The sequence below is a fragment of the Centrocercus urophasianus genome, unplaced genomic scaffold (genome assembly GCF_019232065.1).
Source record: "Centrocercus urophasianus isolate 14NV4802_14NV808 unplaced genomic scaffold, USGS_Curo_1.0 seq_260, whole genome shotgun sequence".
NCBI lineage: Eukaryota > Metazoa > Chordata > Aves > Galliformes > Phasianidae > Centrocercus > Centrocercus urophasianus.
This window is the reverse complement of record NW_024884823.1, coordinates 1-18,503: the sequence shown is the minus strand read 5'-3', so window position 1 is coordinate 18,503 and position 18,503 is coordinate 1. Positions and strand designations below refer to the sequence as shown.

Genomic DNA, 18,503 nt, shown 5'->3' with positions numbered 1-18,503 from the left:
TGACTGAGTGGAACCCAGTTGTGAGAAACAGTACAGGTTTAAAACATCATTTGCAAATTGCTCTTCGCTTACGTAAAACTTTCCAGATTGAAACCTGAGAAGAACATTTGTTAATGATCAGAATAAATGAAAATGCCCTTTTATATAAACATTCTTAGTTTTGTTTTACTGCATTTGTTACAGATCTGCCTTAGCGTGCAAATTTGTATGATAATTTTGCATTTGGAGGCATTGTCCCAAGAGGAGCCAGCTACAATTTCAAAGACCATCTTTGCTACTCAGAACTATTCCATTTTGTAACAAGCACCTAAACTCGGAAGGCTAGAAACACTGACTCATTCAGCAGAATCTCTTCTCTTCTGCCTCGCGTTTGCCCAGTCAGCGGCCGCAGAACTCATACCCTTTTTTCTTTAATTACCCTCATCTGTTTGAGAAAGCAGGCATATCAGTTTTAAGCGGAAGGTTACTTCCAGAAGGCTCTGTTAGTTCCTTACGCTATTAACTCCCCAGCATAATTGTTTCGGGAGCGTGGGTAAGCAGAGTTGAGTCAGTCAGGTAGGTAGCGCTGGGAGAAAGGAGCCTCGCCTGGACAGCGAGACGCACCAACCTCTGTGAGCTGCGGCATTGTGTTTGGAACTAAGTGAGACTTTCTCCCGTAGCAGTTTGGAAAGTTAAGCTTGATATAAAATAACTTGACATCGGTTCCTTTGTTATAATTAAGCATTGTACGTTTTCCTTTTTGAGTGCCACGGTCCAGGATTAGAGTTCTGTATTAAAGCTAGGAGACAAATGAACGGCTACAAAACGAATGACGAGACTTCAGCGGGGAGAAGCATGGCTTGTGTTCCTGTTTTTCGGAGTTTTTCAAGTTATTGTTGTAACCGGACCTATGGATTGTCTGAGAAGGAAGGATTAGACACAAGTGGGATTTGTTAAAACCACACATTTCAGATGTAACAAAGTAAGTCAACAGTGAAGCTGAAGAAGTTGGATTTCCGAGAAGTCTTTGAAAACAAGGGATTAGGTACTGCTCCCATAAAGAAAGCATGTCAAAGAGAAAAGATTAGTCCAATGATTTTAGGCCTCACTGCCCACAGAGTCTTTTAGGTAACTGGATAACGCTACGTAAATTTGTTCGCTGGTTCTCCTTACCTCTGTAAATCACACTGATCCTTTTAAATCTGGATGCTGTATAAAGCAAAGCACTGACAGCGCCCACACGTAGATCTAACAGTGGGGTCTATTACGCATCAGCTTTTGAGATGTTTTCTCTGGGAAAGCGAAAAAGGAGGAAAGGGGTTTCTGATTTTCCGGGAGTTGAGAAAGACAGTCTTGACATGGGCCAGCAGGCACACGCTGCCTCCACAACAGAACTGTATTCAAGGCAGGCAACGGGGGACTGGCCGAGAGTCAGGGTCTGGCATTTGTGCTGATCTAGCGGGTGCTTGCAGCCGTTGCAAATGAGTAAACTGTTTAAAACAGTCTGCTGAGTTACCCGACTGAACCTTTTTACTGAATGAAGCTTATCTCTGTGTTTTGATTCTGCGATCTGAATTCCCTTTCTTATGTCCACGCCTAGCAAAAGACCTGTATCTTTTTCAGGACGTCATTTGTTCAACTGGAGAAGTTGAGTGGACACCTACACTAGGACAGTGGGAATCTGCTCCTAATTGTCAGGGAAGATGACTTACTGCCGAATAACAGGAGGAATGCTGTTGGTTTCCTTGTAAATGTGAGTCCCTCTTTTCTTCGCCCGATTTCTATAGAATGTAAATTAATGAATGAATGAGAACGGATCCAAGGAATGGCTTCTGTCCAGACTCCATTTTGAAGTCAACAAAGCGTTATGTATTGCGGGTTTTGGTTTTTTTTTTAGGTTTTTTATTTGGTTAAAAACGCCTATAAAAACAGACAAGAACTATAGGGAATAGGAACTTCCCCCCCCAAAAGGGCCTGTGATTATGACAAAGCTGGGATGCATACGAGAGTAACTGACAGAAGGAGGAAGGCGATCTTTGCGCGGTTTGGTAACGGCAGGCACAGGTACCGGCAGCACAGCATGCGGATCATTGGAATAATGAGAAACGCATTCAATTTCGAGGAAGTTCAGAAAACAGGAAATGTGGGAGAACTTAGTGAGAAAATGCCACGACTTGCATACTTTTATGTAAACTTTATAATACTTTTATGGCCAACCAAGTAGAAAGAAATTAAGCGTATATATATTACAATATGATATTCTCTAAACCAGAGCTTCTCACTGCATAACCTGTGAGTGGTTGTTTGAATAAGATAAATAAATAGCCTCCAAAAAAGGTAAGTCAAAAGAGCTGCATCCAGGATTATCGAAGTACAGAAGTTAATAAACTAATCTACTTGCCGTGAAACCAACGTTGCAAATGGAGGATGATTAATAACTTGAAAATATACGACACGATACAGGTTTTACACACGATCTAGTCTGGGAATTGCTCTCCTTGTTCCATGTTTCAAGACGCATCATTAGTTGGGGATGGAGGGAGGTAATTTAGAGTGCTGTGGGGGAGTGGATTAAAGAAAGGACTTCAATGTTTGTAGTGAGAGGCTTACAGTAGTCTCTCTGTAGTGAGCTCGTTGTGATAACGTGATTATTCTGTGATATAAAAACCCCCGTTCTGCCTCAAAGAAGCTACAAATTATAGAAGGCTTAATTTTAAAGCACGTTCCTCTTGAAAGCTGAAAGCTTTTTACAGAACAAAGAAATTCCCATCCAAATTTTTATTTAGCCTCTAGTGTTGCCAAATGAGAGCACGGGGGAAATAGTTTGCTACGTGCGATGACTCAGTGGATTTCAGCCGTTCGGCGGTGCCGGGAAGCCACTCCAGCCACTCAGGCCAATCCTACAGCCGCTGCTCGTAACACCCGAAAGAGTGAGTTCACTTTACTTGATCACTAAGTGAGAGGAAAAATAACACAACTGTTAACAAGCCGCGTTTACTGCTGTATCAAAAAGATATCTTCTGATGTTTCTGCGTGGACAGAGAAAAGCTAGAATGCAGGCTGAAGGTGTACAACTGTGGTAGCATTTGAGTAGTAGGACCCATGAAATCTATTCTCAAGTACTTCTTGTTTGTGTGTCTAATAATACGACTGAGCTTATGTGTAGCCTTTTATATTGGATCACAAGACTGTATTTCACTCATCTTGGAGGGCTGCCTGTCTTCACAAAAGCTGTAGGAATATAATATCTTTGAGAACTCTGGCAGTCTATCAGATTCGATTGAAATCATTCTATGACTTCTACAGTTATCGCAAGGAATTGTAACAGCACGGGCAAAAATACACATGAATAAAATTAGTTCATAGTTTCCTCCTTTGCATATACTAATTAGTTATTTTATTTTTTATTTTTTTTAAGTATCAATCCAATCTAGTCATATCGGTTCTAATCCAGATAGAGGAGCATAATCAAGCAAAGAGAGAAATGGAGCAAGTGACAAGCCTTGGAATTTTGAGGCAGACCATTTACAGCGGTGTTTTTATTTTGTTAACGACTCACCGATTCACGCTTTGAGGAAAGCTGCCTCCCTTGGAGGTTCTCAGTGTTAAACGGAGTGAGATCGTTCCCAGTAGAAAAGCTTGCAGAAGTCCTCAGGTGAAACGAAAGGCTAAATACAAGATGATATTTTAAAGAAAAAGAACACAAAAATAACATTTTCTGATTTCAAGTAACACAAAACTTCTTTATCTGATATAGACAAGGGGGAAATAGTTTCCTCGGTGTTTGTGTTAGAAAAACAATGCAGTTTACTACTGACCTTGAACTGTCTAAAAAAAAAAGGTGTGTTAGCCCTCAAGCCTCTGGCACTTCAATTTAATCAGGACCTTGAAGTAGCTGAAAATAGAGAGCGAACATGGCTTTAGGAGCTTGGAGTCACCAGCTTTGAATGGGTGCTTTTAGAGACTTTATGATGCTTTTGATTAAAATGCTCGTTGTGGTAATCAATGGGCAGGATCATCTCAGAGGTTTTCCGTCAGGCAGCTCTCCACTAATTCTGAGAGGAAAATACAACAGCAAATCAAAAAAACCCGCAGTGTATTTCCTTCCCACCTGGAAATGTTTGAAGTACGGGCGCCTGCGTTCTGTTCGCTATTAATAAACATCAGGTTGTTCTAATTGACTTCCTAAACTGTTGAACTGTTTTAAGTAACGCACAGTTTGTCTTTTTTATTTATTTAACCTCGTGTTTATTTTAAATTCCCTTTCCGAAAAGGCTGTTCATGCTGGGAAGGATGCTGCAGGCTCATTTTTTTCCGCCGGGGGGGGGAGCGCCGCTCGGCACATCCCTGGGCAGCGCGCCGCTCGCAGAGCAGGGGGATGCCTGGGGAGTTAGCCAGCCCACCAGCCCAGCCACACGCGTGACGGAGAGCAGAGCGGCGTGGGCTGGCCCGCTGTTCACAAAGCCTTTGTACCTCGGGTTACTTGTAAGGCTGGTGCCTGGGGAGTTCAGCGAAAACCGGGCTGTGTTCGTTCCCTGCTTCGCTTGTAATTTGCAATTTACGAAAACCAGATGGATGAGTCCACGCTCTGCAAGTTGGCGTGGCGATGGGAGCTTCTGACACTGAAGCAGCTTTTACAGAAAACGCCCAGTTCAGAAGTTTCAGGCTCAAGCTAGATTGCTTCTCGCCTCCCCTGCTCTTGTCTGATTTTACATTGTCAGTACATCGCCAAGGAGAGACGGCCGCATCACTGGGAAATAGCAGGGATAAACTTTTGACTGTTGCATTTCTTCAGGCGCAGCGACTGGAGAGTAAACGAACAGAGAGAGAGAATTGAAGAGAGATTTCTGTAGGTGTCCTATTTTGACTGCCTTCTCTTCCAACGTCAGTGTAAAATACTGAAGAAACCACAGCAGTCCTTTCGCAGTGTTTCTCTATACAACGTAAGTTACCCTTTCACACTTTTCTCTAACCGTCCTTGTGCTCTTTGCGCTCTCCAGTGCTTTGGAAGAGCAGGGTTGTAGAGGCCGGGCAGCAAGTCTTTGCCCGGAGCTGTGCTGTGCGGAGCAGTGAGCGCTTTGCGTTCACGTCTCTTCCCACATCCAGGTAGTAGCGGTGGAGGCCGAGTGTCCTGATACCACCTTTCCTCGGCCGTCGTGCTAGCACAACTTTGGGTGGCTGTCAGAACCTTTAAAGCTTTGCTCAGCGTTTGCAGAAATTTGTTTGTGGTTGGCAAATACAGGAGCAAATGTTTGGATGGAACCGCGTGTCGAGCTTGCCGTAAAGCGTCTTGGTTTCAAAGGGGACTGCGTGATGCTGTGTAAACAGCACAGGATGTGACGAATGTTTCCAGCTCCTTAATGTTTAAAAGACAATTGAAACAGCCAAGCAGCTTGCCTAGGAAAGAAATAGCGATGTTTATTCCTGGCAAAATACTGGCTCTGTTACAGAGGACAGTGTCGAGGTATAATTAAGAGGGAGAGTTTCTTGTCACAGGTGTGAGGTTTTTTGAAGTTGGCAGCTGACGTTAAGGCTGCCATATTCTGCTCAGCTTTTGTGAAGAACGAGTCAAGCTATTACCTGACGCTTAGCTCCCCTGCTAAGCATTCTTCTCTGTACCCTTTCCCTCCCCGTGCTGTTTTAATTTTATTTGACTATTTTCATAAGGCGTTCTGGGCAGACTGTCAGGCAGATGGACAGATTTGAGTAAGAACAAAAAATTATAAGGTAACAAGTAATATACCAAGGAGAAGGCATTAATCACCCTGCCGTCAAATGTTCGTCAGGCCAAAAGGATTGCACAAATGTCCATTTGTCCGTGTGTAACAAAACTGTGGCAAAAGCACGGTGACTAAGTATTCAGGAACTGAGGACGTGGTACGAGAGAATCTGCCTCCTGTTCCAGCCGCAGACCGTTCCTTTTGAGGGCGACGGATTTGTTACCCGGCTACCAGTTCTGCGACCAGCTATTGTGGTACGATCATCAGAAGCTCTTTCCCAGGAAGCCCACGCTTCTGCTCATACAAAAACCGAACCAGAATTGGCCAGCGATGCTAATGAGAGCTTCTGGATAATACGTATGTTTGAATGCCTTTATTGTGTGAGGTGAGTGAGATATCTGCCTTCTTTCTGTAAATTATTTTCTAGCAGGAGATCAGTGGAATCGTGATTTTGAGACAAGCAGTGTGCACGGCCCGACGGCACATGTGAATGCTGTCTGAGTTCCGCTACATCCAGCAGTACGCACGGCGTTTGGGAAGTCAGGCCTTACCTGGACCAAGGTGACAGTGCAGCTGGGGGATGTCCCAAACTCAGGTTAGTATTTTTTTCTCTGGCAATTTCACCCTGAAGTTCGGGTTTCCTGGAAAATCTCAGATAATTGGTGCTTGAAGCCATCTGGAAAACGCGTTGGGTCTGCCTTTGTCCGATAACGGAATCATTAATTCGAAACTTGGATTTGGACAGCTTATATAAACACAGCGATCCTCCAGGTTTCCCTGAGGAAAATGGGAGAATTAAACAAACTGAAGAGGTCTGGGCGTTCTAATTCAGTGGACAAGGTATTACATTACTACAGCAAAACTATAGCTTAGTCATCTGCATAAAATAATGAATATGCAGTTTTAGAGTGATGAAATATTGTGCCTAAACAGATCTAGACATGGCGAAGTTTAGCTTGTCGGGATTATTTTGAGCCTGAAGGCACGTGCTATCTGCCAGCATGTTCTGTAAAGTACTCAGGAGTTTATTTGGCAAAGAAGGAGCTGCGGTTGGATCATTCACTTCCTCTCGAGTACACTGCATTTTCTCACTTCGAAATTAACATCTTTCAACTCCTTTGAAATCCCAGCACAGGCAAATTAGGTTTCCAATATAAGTGTATGGAACTGTTAAGCAAGGGAAAGGAAATACCGATAGAACCGTGTAGAAGTCTTTCAAAGATTGTGGAGCCGGGGGCTGACAGAATGCTTTCACTTTCTCTAAACTCATGAAATTGTATTTATTTTATTTTAGTTTAACTGTATTTGTTTGTTGGTTTTTATTAATTTATTTTAACTTAACTTAAAATACTTGGAAATACAAGCGTCTGCAAGGCCCCTGAACCTCTAGGTCAGGGCGTGGGGAGCGGATTCCATCCCAGTGTAACAGTGGAACAAGCCCGAGATCTCATTCTTCACCAAAAAGTTCAAAACACCTTTAAAGATATACAGAGCAGTAATTAATTATGATTCCTCTGCCTATTCGTAATATTGTAATTTTCTAATTACTGAGTCTCCAAAATCATATGTTCTGATTTGTGTTCAGATGGAGGAATATAACTTTGCCGAGGTTAAGAGAGGTAACAGATAACTTTGGGAAAGGGAAACCGTAGCATATGAGATATTCACGTCACACGGAAAGTAAGAAGAGATTTTCAAAATAGGACATGAAACCACTTACCTTTTGGGCATCTGCTCATCGACAAGGAATCATAATCACAGAATCACCAAAACACCAACACTGGAAAAGACCTTCAAGATCACCAGTCCAACCATCCACCTATCACCAATACTTCTCCCTAAACCACGTCCCTCCTCACAAAATCCAAATGTTCTTTGAACACCTCCGGGGTCGGTGACTCCACCACCTCCCCGGGCAGCCCATTCCAGTGCCTGACCAGTCTTTCAGAAAAGTAGTATTTCCTAACGTCCAGCCTAAATCTCTCCTGGCGCAGCTCGAAGCCATTCCCTTTAGTTCTATCACCAGTTACATGACAGAAGAGACGGACCCCCAGCTCACTGCAACCTCTCTTCAGGAAGTTACAGAGAGCAATGAGGTCTCCCCTGAGCCTCCTCTTCTTCAGACTGAACAATCCCAGCTCCTTCAGCCACTCCTCATAAGCCCTGTGCTCCAGACCCCTCTCCAGCTTTGTCGCCCTTCTTCGAACCCGCTCCGGGGCCTCACTGTCTTTCTTGCAGCGAGGGCCCCAAACCGGATGCAGTACTGGAGGCGCAGCCTGACCAGAGCCGAGGACAGGGGACAGTCACTTCCCTGTTCCTGCTGGCCACACGGTTCCTGATGCAAGCCAGGAAGCCATTGGCCTTCTTGGCCACCTGGTCACACTGTCGGCTCACGTTCAGCCGAGCATCAATCAATACCCCCAGGTCCATTTCCTTTACACAGTCTTCCAGCCACTCTGCCCCAAGCCTGTATGTCGCCTGGGGTTGTTGCGGCCAAAGTGCAGGACCGGGCATTTGGCCTTGTTGAAACTCATCCCATTGGCTTCAGCCCAGCTTTTCAGCCTGTCCAGATCCCTCTGTAGGGCCTCACTACCCCCAGGCAGATCGAGACTTCCACCCAACTCGGTGTCATCTGCAAACTTACCGAGGGGGCACTCAATGCCCTCATCCAGGTCATCAATAAAGATATTGAAGAGGACAGGCCCCAGCACCGACCCCTGGGGGACGCTACTCCTGACAGGTCGCCAGCTGGATTTAGCTCTCACTACCACCCTCCGGGCCCAGCCTTCCAGCCAGTTTCTTATGCAGTCAAGAGCGTACCCGCCACAGGCTGCCCGCTTCTGCAGGACAATACTGTGGGAGACAGTGTCAAAGGCTTTGCTGAAGTCTAGGTAGACTACATCAGCAGCCTTTCCCTCATCTCCCAGATGGGTCACTAGATCGTACAAGATCAGGTTGGTCTAGCAGGACCTGCCTTGCACGAACCCGTGCCGGCTAGACCCGATCCCCCGGTCGTCTCGTACATGCCGCGTGATCTCCACCAAGACAGTCCACTCCGTACACTTCCCTGGCACCAAGGTCAGGCTAACGGGCCTGCAGTTCCCCGGACCCTCCTTAAAACTGTTATTGTAGATGGGAATCATGTCGGCAAGCTTCCGGTCTCCTGGGACCTCAGCAGTCAACAAGGAGCGCTGACAGATAAGGGCAAGTGGCTCGGCCTCCGCCAGTTCCCTCAACGCTCTCGGGTGAATCTCATCCGGCTCCATGGAGTTACGACAGTCCAGCTGGAGTAGTAGGTCTCTAACGGCGTCCTCCTGAATCGGGGGGGGTTCAGTCCGCCCCGCAGCTGAGACTACCAGGTCAGAGAGCGGAGTTCTCTGAGGATAACTGGTCTGACCTTTAAAGACAGCCATGAAGAAGGCATTCAGAACATCTGCCTTTTTCCTTTCCTCAGCGGTCACATTCCCAGCCTCATCCAGTAAAGAATGGAGATTCTCCTTAGTCTTCCTCTTACTGTTACTGTATTGGTAAAAGAGTTTCTTGTTCCTTTTTACCCCAGCGGCCAGGTTGAGTTCAAGCCGGGCTTTTGCCTTTCTGATTTTCTCTCTACACATCTTAACAACTGCTCCGTTCTCTTTCTGAGTCACCCATCCCTTCTTCCACAGGAGATAGATTCTCTTTTGCTCCCGGAGTCTCAAGAATAGCTCCCTATTCATCACGCTAGTCTTCTTCCCTGCTGGCTCATTTAGCATCTCCGAAGGACAGCCAGCTCCTGTGCCTTTAAGATTTCTTCTTGAGAAGTGACCAGCCATCTTCGACCCCTTTACTCTATAAGACTGAAACCCAGGAGATTTACCCTGCTTCTCTTAGGAATAATTCAAAGTCCACCCTCCAGAATTCCAAGGTAGCAGTTACGCCGGTCCCCCTCCTGGCTCCACCATTTCACGATCACTATGTCCAAGACAGCCCCTGACCTCCACATCTCCCACCAGACCTCTGTGAACAGCAGGTCTAGTGAGGCAGATCCTCTTGACGGCTCTCTCATCACCCGCATCAGAAAGTTATCCTCCGTACATTCCAGAAACCTCCTAGGAAACTATAAGTTACATATAACTATAATCTATAAGTTAAATAAAACTATAAGTTAATATAGTAAGTATGTGCTTCGTGTAGAAGCTTTGCTGGTATTTCCAGTGTCCGTGATGTGAGTCTTCACTTTAGAAGTCGTGCTCGATTCGATTTGCTGCTGCGCTTCCGGTGAGGAACTGCAGTTTACGAAGTTCTGCACAGTGCAAAAGTGCGTAAGGTTTGTTCCATAAAAGAAGTTCATTTATCGTTCCCTAACGGAGCTGAGTCGGTCCGACATTTAAAACTCTGTCTGCTAAACATCTTTTCGGATTCTTTCAAAAGTGCAAGTGGAAAACAACAGGTACCAGTTGCTACAAAAGCATAGCACAGATAGCAGTACCGCACCCGCACGGATTCCTCGCTTCCCGTTCGTAAGGTGATTCGTCAGCTAAAGAGTCAGGGAGCAATAAGCCCACCTCACTCAACTTTTGACGTCCCCAAAATGGCAAGTGTGCCAAGCCCGTGGAGGTTGGCGGTAGTCTACCGCGGCCCGAATGAAGTCACACCCCACTGAGGGTCGTTGTGCCGGACACGTTAGAACTCCTGTACGAACTGGAGTCACAAGCAGCCTTGTGGTATGCCAACACTGGCATTGTTAATGCCTTGTTTTCCCTTTCTTTGGCCACAGAACGCAGGCCAGTTTGCTTTCATCTCCAGGGGCGCTCGGTACAACTGCAACTGTTTGCCTCAGAGGTGGAAACACAGCCTAACCATTTGCTGTGGGTCGATACAAACCGCATTGGAACAGGGAGGCGCTCCCAGGCATCTGCAGTCTATTGACGATGTTGTGTGGGGGGTACAGCAGAAGTTTTCAGGAAAGCGCAGTGAATAATCCAAATTCTTCTGCTAACTCGTTTCGCTATGAAGTGACGCGAAGTGAAAGGGCCCGCCTAGGGAAAGCAGTTCCTAGGATTAAAATGGCACGATGGGCGTCGTCACATCCCAGGACATGCGACCGCCTAAATCGCTGCTACGTCTCCACCCTGTAGCAAGACAGAGACACCATCTTTTCTGGCCACAGCGGGCTTTTGGAGAACACGTGTTCCAAACTACAGCCTCATTGTAAGACATGGAAGAAGCATAATTTGACGTGGAGCCCTGAGCAGCAGTAGGCTTACAGGAGGAGATATATGAGCTATACATATATATCTATATATTTATGAGATATATGGGCTATACAGGAGATAGCCCATGCTGCGGCCCTGGGGCCAGGATGGACAGGACAGGTCGTAAAGAACATTTTCTATACTGCTGCCGGAGAGAAAAGTCCCACATGGAGTCTGTGGCAAAGAGCCTCAGGAGAGACCCGAGGCCGACCCCTGGGTTTCCGGAGTCGAGCGTACAAGGGGGCTGAAGAGTGCTGAAAAGAAGATCTTTGCTGCGAATGAGGGGGTTCGGGCCGCTTCCGAAGCAGTCGGTACTGAAACGCAGCTCCTTCTAGCAACCTCGACTGCCAGTGCTGAACCGGATGTTCAAGGGAAAGGTTCCCTCTGCCCATCATGCCACAGATGCCACTTGGAGTTACCGGAGCGCGCTGATTACACAGTGAGCACGGATGGGGAATCTTAGTCAGCTGGGAATCTTAGAGGTGATTATGCACTGGCCTGAAAGCAAGAAATGTGGAACATAATCAGGGGAAGTATCGCGTGCTAAAGAAGCATACAGTGAATTACCAAAAATTGGAAAGAAATTTACCCTGTTCACAGACTAATCATGTTGTACTGTGGGAAAGCATCGCAGATGAAAAGCTGCTGTGTGGAGCCTTACGTGGCAAAGGCCACCGAAGGAAAAGGAGACTCATGTCAGTTTGCAGTTCGCAGACATAAAGGCTGTCCAGCCAGCCTTAGATGTTGCCGAACATGAGAGGCGGCCAGTGCTTTATCTTTATACTGATTCATGGATGGTGGCAAATGCCTCATGGGGGTGGTCGCAGCACTGGGAAAAAAACAACCGGCAGCAGAGGGGTTAACCTGTTTGGGCCGCTGAACTGTGGAAATACATTGTTGCCCAGCTGAAGAATATGCCTGTAAGGGTGCACCATGTAGATACTCACGTGTGCGGCTGGAGGACCGCATAGAGGAAATGGACCTGGGGGTATTGATTGACGCACGGCTGAACGTGAGCCGACAGTGTGCCCAGGTGGCCGAGAAGGCCAACGGCATCCTGGCTTGCATCAGAAACAGTGTTGCAAGCAGGAGCAGAGAGGTGATTGTTCCCCTGTATTCAGCACTAGCGAGGCCGCGCCTCGAGTACGGCGTCCAGTTTTGGGCCCCTCACTGCAAGAAAGATATTGAGGCCCTGGAACGTGTTCAAAGGAGGGCAACAAAGCCGGTGAGGGGTCTGGAACACAGGCCGTACGAGGAGAGGCTGAAGGAGCTGGGAACGTTCAGCCTGGAGAAGAGGAGGCTCAGGGGAGACCTCATTGCTCTCTGTAACTTCCTGAAGGGAGGTTGTAGTGAGCTGGGGGTCCGCCTCTTCTCTCGTGTCATTAGTGATAGGACCAGAGGGAATGGTTGGACATTCAGGCTGGACATTAGGAAGTATTACTTTTCAGAAAGGGTGGTCAGGCACTGGAATGGGCTAATCATATACCTAATCGTATACCTCATAATCTAATTTAATAATACTAATCTAATCATATACCGTGAATATGTGTAAAAAAGAAAATAATTGGTTCTGCCTCCATCGATCCATTTGCATCGTAGAAAAGCTGGTGTCGTAAAGGACCTTAAAGATCACTTAGTGCAATCACCTCTGCCACAGGCAGGGCTGCCAGCACTGGATCAGGACGCCCAGGGCCCCATTTGACCCGGCCTCGACGGCCCTCAGAGGCGGAGCAGTCACAACCTTTTTAAGAACGCCGAGCCACTGCCTCAGGGCAGTGTTTAAACTGAGGGTTTAAAGCCATCCCGCCTCGTCCTATCACTGTCAGTTTGTAGCAGAAATGCCGAGTCACAGCCTGAAGCAGCGATTGAGCACCTGGTGAGAAGTCAGGGCCCACCCAGGCAAACTCAGGTGCATCCAATGTACCTGAGCTATTGCTAGGGGTGGAGCCAGGATCCACCCCTTCCCAGACCTCATTTAAGGGCCGGCAGAGGAAGCAGGAGCCATTTGTCTGGTGAGTTTGTGGTCTTCTGAGGGTAAGCAGCTTTTTTTCCCCTTCATTTTTCAGCTGCTGCTTTTAGGCTCATTGTCATTTGCTGCAGCCGGAGGCTATGCTACTCTGCTGCTGCTGTTGTTGTTGTTGTGATCTCTATCACATTGTATTGTTACACAGATCATGTAAGAAGTTGATCCCCTTCTTGTTGTAAAGCTTCCTTCGAGTGCTAGGAAGGCCACGACGAGGCTTTTTCTTCTCCAAGTTAAACAAACCCAATTCCATGAACTTTTCTTCGTAGGAGACATGCTGCAGCCATTAGGTCACCCGTAGGGCTTTTTCTGCACCCACTCGCACAGCTCCCAGTATTTCTCACTTTGAGGGCACAGGACTCTAGACGGGGCCTTGTGCTGGCTGAGGGGCACCTTACTGCAAACCCATTTCATTCACTGCTGAGTCCTGACGATTAGGTACGGCGTCGCCTCCTCCCTTTGTGGAGACAGAGGCTTCCAACACGCTATGCGCTTTGTAGGGGTTCTGCGCGTACTTAGCGCCTCTTTAAGATCACAGAGACTCCAAAGCGTGGGAACTCCTCTCCCAAGGTGAAATGCTTTTGCCTCTTGGCTGAAATTTCTCAAAGTTACTAGCAAAGTGGACGAGGGATTTTTCTTGACAGGGAGTTTTTAGGTCTGACTGTCTTTAGCTCAAGGGAGAAAATAGCTAATCTTAGCTAATAATAGCTAATACAGTAATTCAGTGTTTGGAAGCCCAAGTTCAAAGCACTCTCTTCTGTTTCCCCGTCTTTAGCAAAACTGTAAGGCTGACACAGAGAGGCGCTTCTGAGCCGGAGAACCGAGACTTGTTTCAGCGCCCCACTGAAACAGCTTTATTTCCATTTTTTCTTTAGAAAAGAACATTTAATTTTAATTTTGTTATCTGATTGTTAATTAATTAATTAAATTAGCTCCCAACTTCCCCTAATTGGCCGGTTACTCATTCATGAAGTTATCTGCGATCTGTCGAGAGGATGGTGTGAGCACGCTCAGAAATTCCGACCACGTAGGATATTCGTGTGGAATCACACTTCCAGCGGTCTGAAGAGGAAAATAAGAAGGCAATCTGAGGGCTGTTTTATACCACGTAGAGAACCTCAGCATTTCAGTATAGGGTTACTGAAGCTAAAAAACTAAAAGCTCAAATATTTGTCGGGAGTGACTGGGAGAAGGAGGAGCAGAAAGTTCTCCACGGTGGTTAATCCCTCAGCTGCCAGGCGCTGGATTTTCTTTTCGGTTACCTTTCGATTTTTCTTTTTCCATGCGATTATTCCTTTTCAAGTTCTTCTCATCATTCCACTTTTCTCTGGGAAGCAGTTCTGCCTGGCTTCTCCAAGGCTGCTGTGTGTAGGTAACTTAAATGGCTTATGCTATAAGCAATGAGATGTGTAAGACCATGTCTGTAGCTTTCCTCTTTCCTTATTTTTCCTGCTTCTACCACTGGTTTTTGGCGCGTCTGATACTTAGGAACCTACGAACCGTTAAATCAGGTAAAGAAGTTTAAAAGACCTACTATTGTTCTTGGATGGTTGGTTGGTTGGTCGTTGTTTTTTGTTTTTAAAAATGCCTGTAGTTTGAAATTCATTGTGTACATTTTTTGGGGGGAATTCATGTTCTTACTGGGTAACCCAATGCGATGCGTTAGTCAAATTACTGTGCACGTTATTATCACACGTGAGTATAGATACGGGAGAAAGTTAGAGCTTCCTCATGTCCTGCGCTATTAGGGACCGATGTTCAACATAAGCAAGGAAGGATCAAGGGTCAGATTTTGGAAACAGTCAAATGCTGTTCACGGTCGCAAAGCCCGCATGAGTTAAAGATTAGAGCTTTGATTTCTGTTTTACCATAACATTTAAGAAAAAAAAAAAAAGGAAAAGCAAATCATTTCTTTTATTCAGTGATGGAAGAATACATTTAAAGCCAGGCTGGGCCTCTGGATAAAGAGACACTAAAGAGGGTCTTCCATCTATAAGGAAAAATACATTATAAAGGCAGTTATTGCGGAAGCTCTTTTCAGAATGTGCGCGCCCAGGACATACGGAAGGGGTTTTTTGGTGGTTTTAGGCCTTATACCTGCAAATTGTACTTGTCACTCAGTCATTCAGGGTATCAAGAGTGGAACGTGTAGTAATAGCATCACTATGCATAAAATTGGAATATTGAAATAACTTGGATCGTAGGGGTTACAAACAGCCAACGGTTAGCAGGAGGAGATCTTCAGTCATTAGCTGTTAATTTATTACCAATTAAGGCTTCTCGTGTTATGTTCCTATATTAGAGGGATGTGTCCATTAACTTCAACTGTCTGTTGTGGTTATTACTTGCCATCTCCTTGTTTTTTAACTGTTTGTCCGAGCTAATCACTGCTCAGCAGTATTCAGCCGCTTAAGAGAATGCCCGGATTACAGAAATTTCTTCACATGTAGTTCAGTTCTAGGCGTGTATTACTTGTTTGAGTAAGTAAGGAAAATCCCTGTCAGGCAAGCATGTCCAAAAACTGAACTCTGCCTTAGAAAGCAGCATTTCCAATCACAATTGTTTAAACCAACAAAACAGTGACCTATTAATTGGCCCCATAAGAAGAGGCTCGCAGCGTTAAACAGGATGGCTAGAGCTTGGTGGACAGCGGCTAGACAAGGTGCACAGGGCTTGTTTTCGGAGCCAGCTTTCTTCTCAGTTTCAGGACGGGGGACTTGAGTGTGGATCAAGTAAGTTTGTGGACGACACTAAACGAGGAGGATCTTTTGAGCCCTTGTGGGTAAAAGGCTTTGGACAGAGATCTCAATGCAGCAGTATGCTGTACGGTCCCAGTAGCATCAAGTGTGATGAGTTTCCACACCAGGGATGGGTCCATGCTGGTTATATGTACAGACTAGAGGACGAGAGGCTGGTGAGCCACCCCCTGGGAAGGAAGGAGAGCTGCATTCCAGGATCAGTTAAATGCAAGCCAGCGGGAGGCCCCAGTCCTCAAGAGGACCAACCCTACCTGCAGCACATGGGGCCTGGTCGTACCCCACCTGCTCTGCAGTGGCGCACCCTTAAGTTGAGTGCTGCCTGCAGTTATGACCACAGCTTAAAAAAAATTTATTTTATTAGAGTGTCCAGTGGAGGGCTAAAGCTCACTCTCCACAACTACAACAAAGAAGGCTGTAGCGAAGGAAAGATCCGCTTTTATTCCCACATAGCTTAGTGCTAGGGAACAGCCCTAAGTTACACTAGTGGAGGTTCCGGTTGAAAAGTAGAAGAAATTCTTTTCCACAAGAATACCTAAGGAGCAGGAGGAGTCTCTGTTTGTTGAGGTGCTGAGGAAAGGGCTGCTGTTGCATTGAGTTTCACACGTTAAGCATGGGGCAGGGAGGAGTCGAGGGTTAGACTAGATGATCTTAGCAATCTTTTCCACCCACCTTTTTGCTTCTGTGATATAAGACAGAGAGAGCCAGGGGGTAAAGGTTTGTGACAAGCTGCCCCGCTCTTACACTTAGTTCAGCCCAGAGGAGGCCGAGGGGAGGTTTCACAGCAGGCTACAGCTCCTCACCCAGTAGGCAGCCACCGAGCAGCGGCAGCAAGCAGCCCTGACGGGACAGCATAGAGCTGTGTCAGGTGACAGACAGGCGGGAGACGGAGCGCCCTCCCCCTAGGGATGCACACACCGTACCAGGCAGGGGTGGCAGCAGTCCCTTCCCCAGTTGTGAGTTCAGGTAGCATTTGGACAACACTCGTGGAGATGGAAGTGGAGGCTGTCTTGGTCGCGCACAGGGCTAGGAGGGTAAGGTCTCTTCCAAACCCCCACTTTTTGATTCTGTAAACAAACACCACCTATACACACACTTCATTGCAATGTTAAGTTTATTGATTACTTTCCTCCCAAAACTCAGTAGTACAAGTTCCTGCGGAGGGTTTTTCTATTTCGCGTTCTTCTTGTCCGCAGGAAATGACACGCTCACGGCCCGCAGCCATTTTCTCCTCATGAACAAAGTCACCTCGTCACTTAAACAGAGTTGCAATTACGTTAGGGCAGCATTACAGCTCAGTAAACTAGCTGCAGTTTCTATCCTGAATTTGTTAATATCTTACTCTGCAAAACAATTTACAGCAAAGCAAATGAATAATTGCCAACTCTTCTATTGAGACGCAACCCACTACACACAAAGATCTCACACAAAGGCAGAAACCAAACGCAGTTCACTTCATTTTACGGGCAAGGCAAACGCAAAGGAGGACAGCTTTGAGTCGTTGGCATTACAGCGGGGGGTGAAAGCGCAGGGAAACTAACTTCATAAAAGCTAAGGTAAAGGGTTTATTTGAGAAGCTCTAGTTTGCATTATCTAGCTAGAAAGCAGGGAATTATCAGTGTACTTTACTTAAAAAGATTAAGTTTTTTGAAAGAGTTGTCATCGCTCCGCTCTCCCAACAGGTCCCTCGCCTTCAACTTCAGGAAGCTCTACCAAATTCAAGAAGGAACACGATTCTGAAATTCAACCGCAACGCGGCACACCCAGGAAGCACACCACACAATTCAGCTCAGTGAGTAATGCAAGTTTTATACATTATAGTTTTGAAGTAGATAACTTGTTAAAACGTTCAATACGGATTTATGTCTTCCTGGTTTTGTTAGTTCGGTGGGTTTTTTTTTTTAGAGAACATAGAAAGCTCATTTGATGATTGCAAGAGGAGGAGTTTTCGTCCCCTTTCTCGTCCCCTCAGATAACTAAGCTAGGCTCATAGCTAAGGAATGAGTCTTAAGTACACAAATAACCAGCACATCCTCTCTTTTTCCCCCGGATAAAGTCAGAAGTTTTAGTTTTGTTAAGTTGAAGTCAAATAGGCCTCCACAAAAACTTAAGGTAACCGCATTCAGCCATTCTATTGTAGTCCACGTTAGTAATGTAAATTCCTAACAGAGCATTCTTGCCTTCGGTAAAAGCAATGTTTCCAAAAACAATAATAACAACAATATTGAGAAATCTTCTAAGAAAACAGATGCATCATCACCTGCTTCCCAGCACTCGGAAGCAACCTCAGACGTTTCCAGTTTTTGGGGGAAGCACACGGAAATGGGAAGAACAGAGCCACGCATAGACGTTCTTCTTGATGCAAACCTGGAGAAGAACAGGTAAAAATATTTCTCTTAAAACAGAGGCCCAATTCTCCGCTACTTAAATAGACAGTCTTTTTTAAGCCTTTACATTACCTGCCCCCCGATACAACCGAGGACTTTTCACAAAAGGCATCATCTTAGATAAGGATTAAAACTTAACTACAAGAGACACACAAAGGCAAAAAACTCTCCAGAACCATAAAGTGATTTGGTCTCACAGACCTCTCACAAGGAAGCTTTAAGGGCACTTCCATTGTTTTATTTTTCCATTAGACTGACCTTTTCCACCAGCTACACTGGAAAAGAAGTTGTTGAGAGCAGAGCAGCAACTTTCCTTCTAGGTAAGCAAGGCTCCCCAGCACCCCCTCCCTCCCGGGCCCTCCAGGGGAGGGCCCCGGCGCCCCCCTGCCTCCAGGGGAGGGCCC

General features: G+C 46.1%; 1 long non-coding RNA gene across 9 annotated transcripts; it reads left to right on the top strand.

The window, feature by feature from the left end:
• The first annotated feature begins 748 nt into the window (after positions 1–748).
• LOC122164584 lies at positions 749–18,443 on the top strand. Of its 9 annotated transcripts, none has more exons than XR_006170264.1 (9): positions 749–961; positions 1,603–1,732; positions 2,766–2,909; positions 4,775–4,922; positions 5,885–5,953; positions 6,130–6,294; positions 17,395–17,504; positions 17,954–18,093; positions 18,352–18,443. It is a non-coding gene; the product is annotated as an uncharacterized LOC122164584 (long non-coding RNA). The 9 variants fall into 9 exon arrangements; XR_006170263.1 differs by having other exon boundaries at positions 6,127–6,294; XR_006170269.1 differs by having other exon boundaries at positions 5,885–6,056; positions 17,984–18,093.
• Positions 18,444–18,503: the final 60 nt, after the last annotated feature.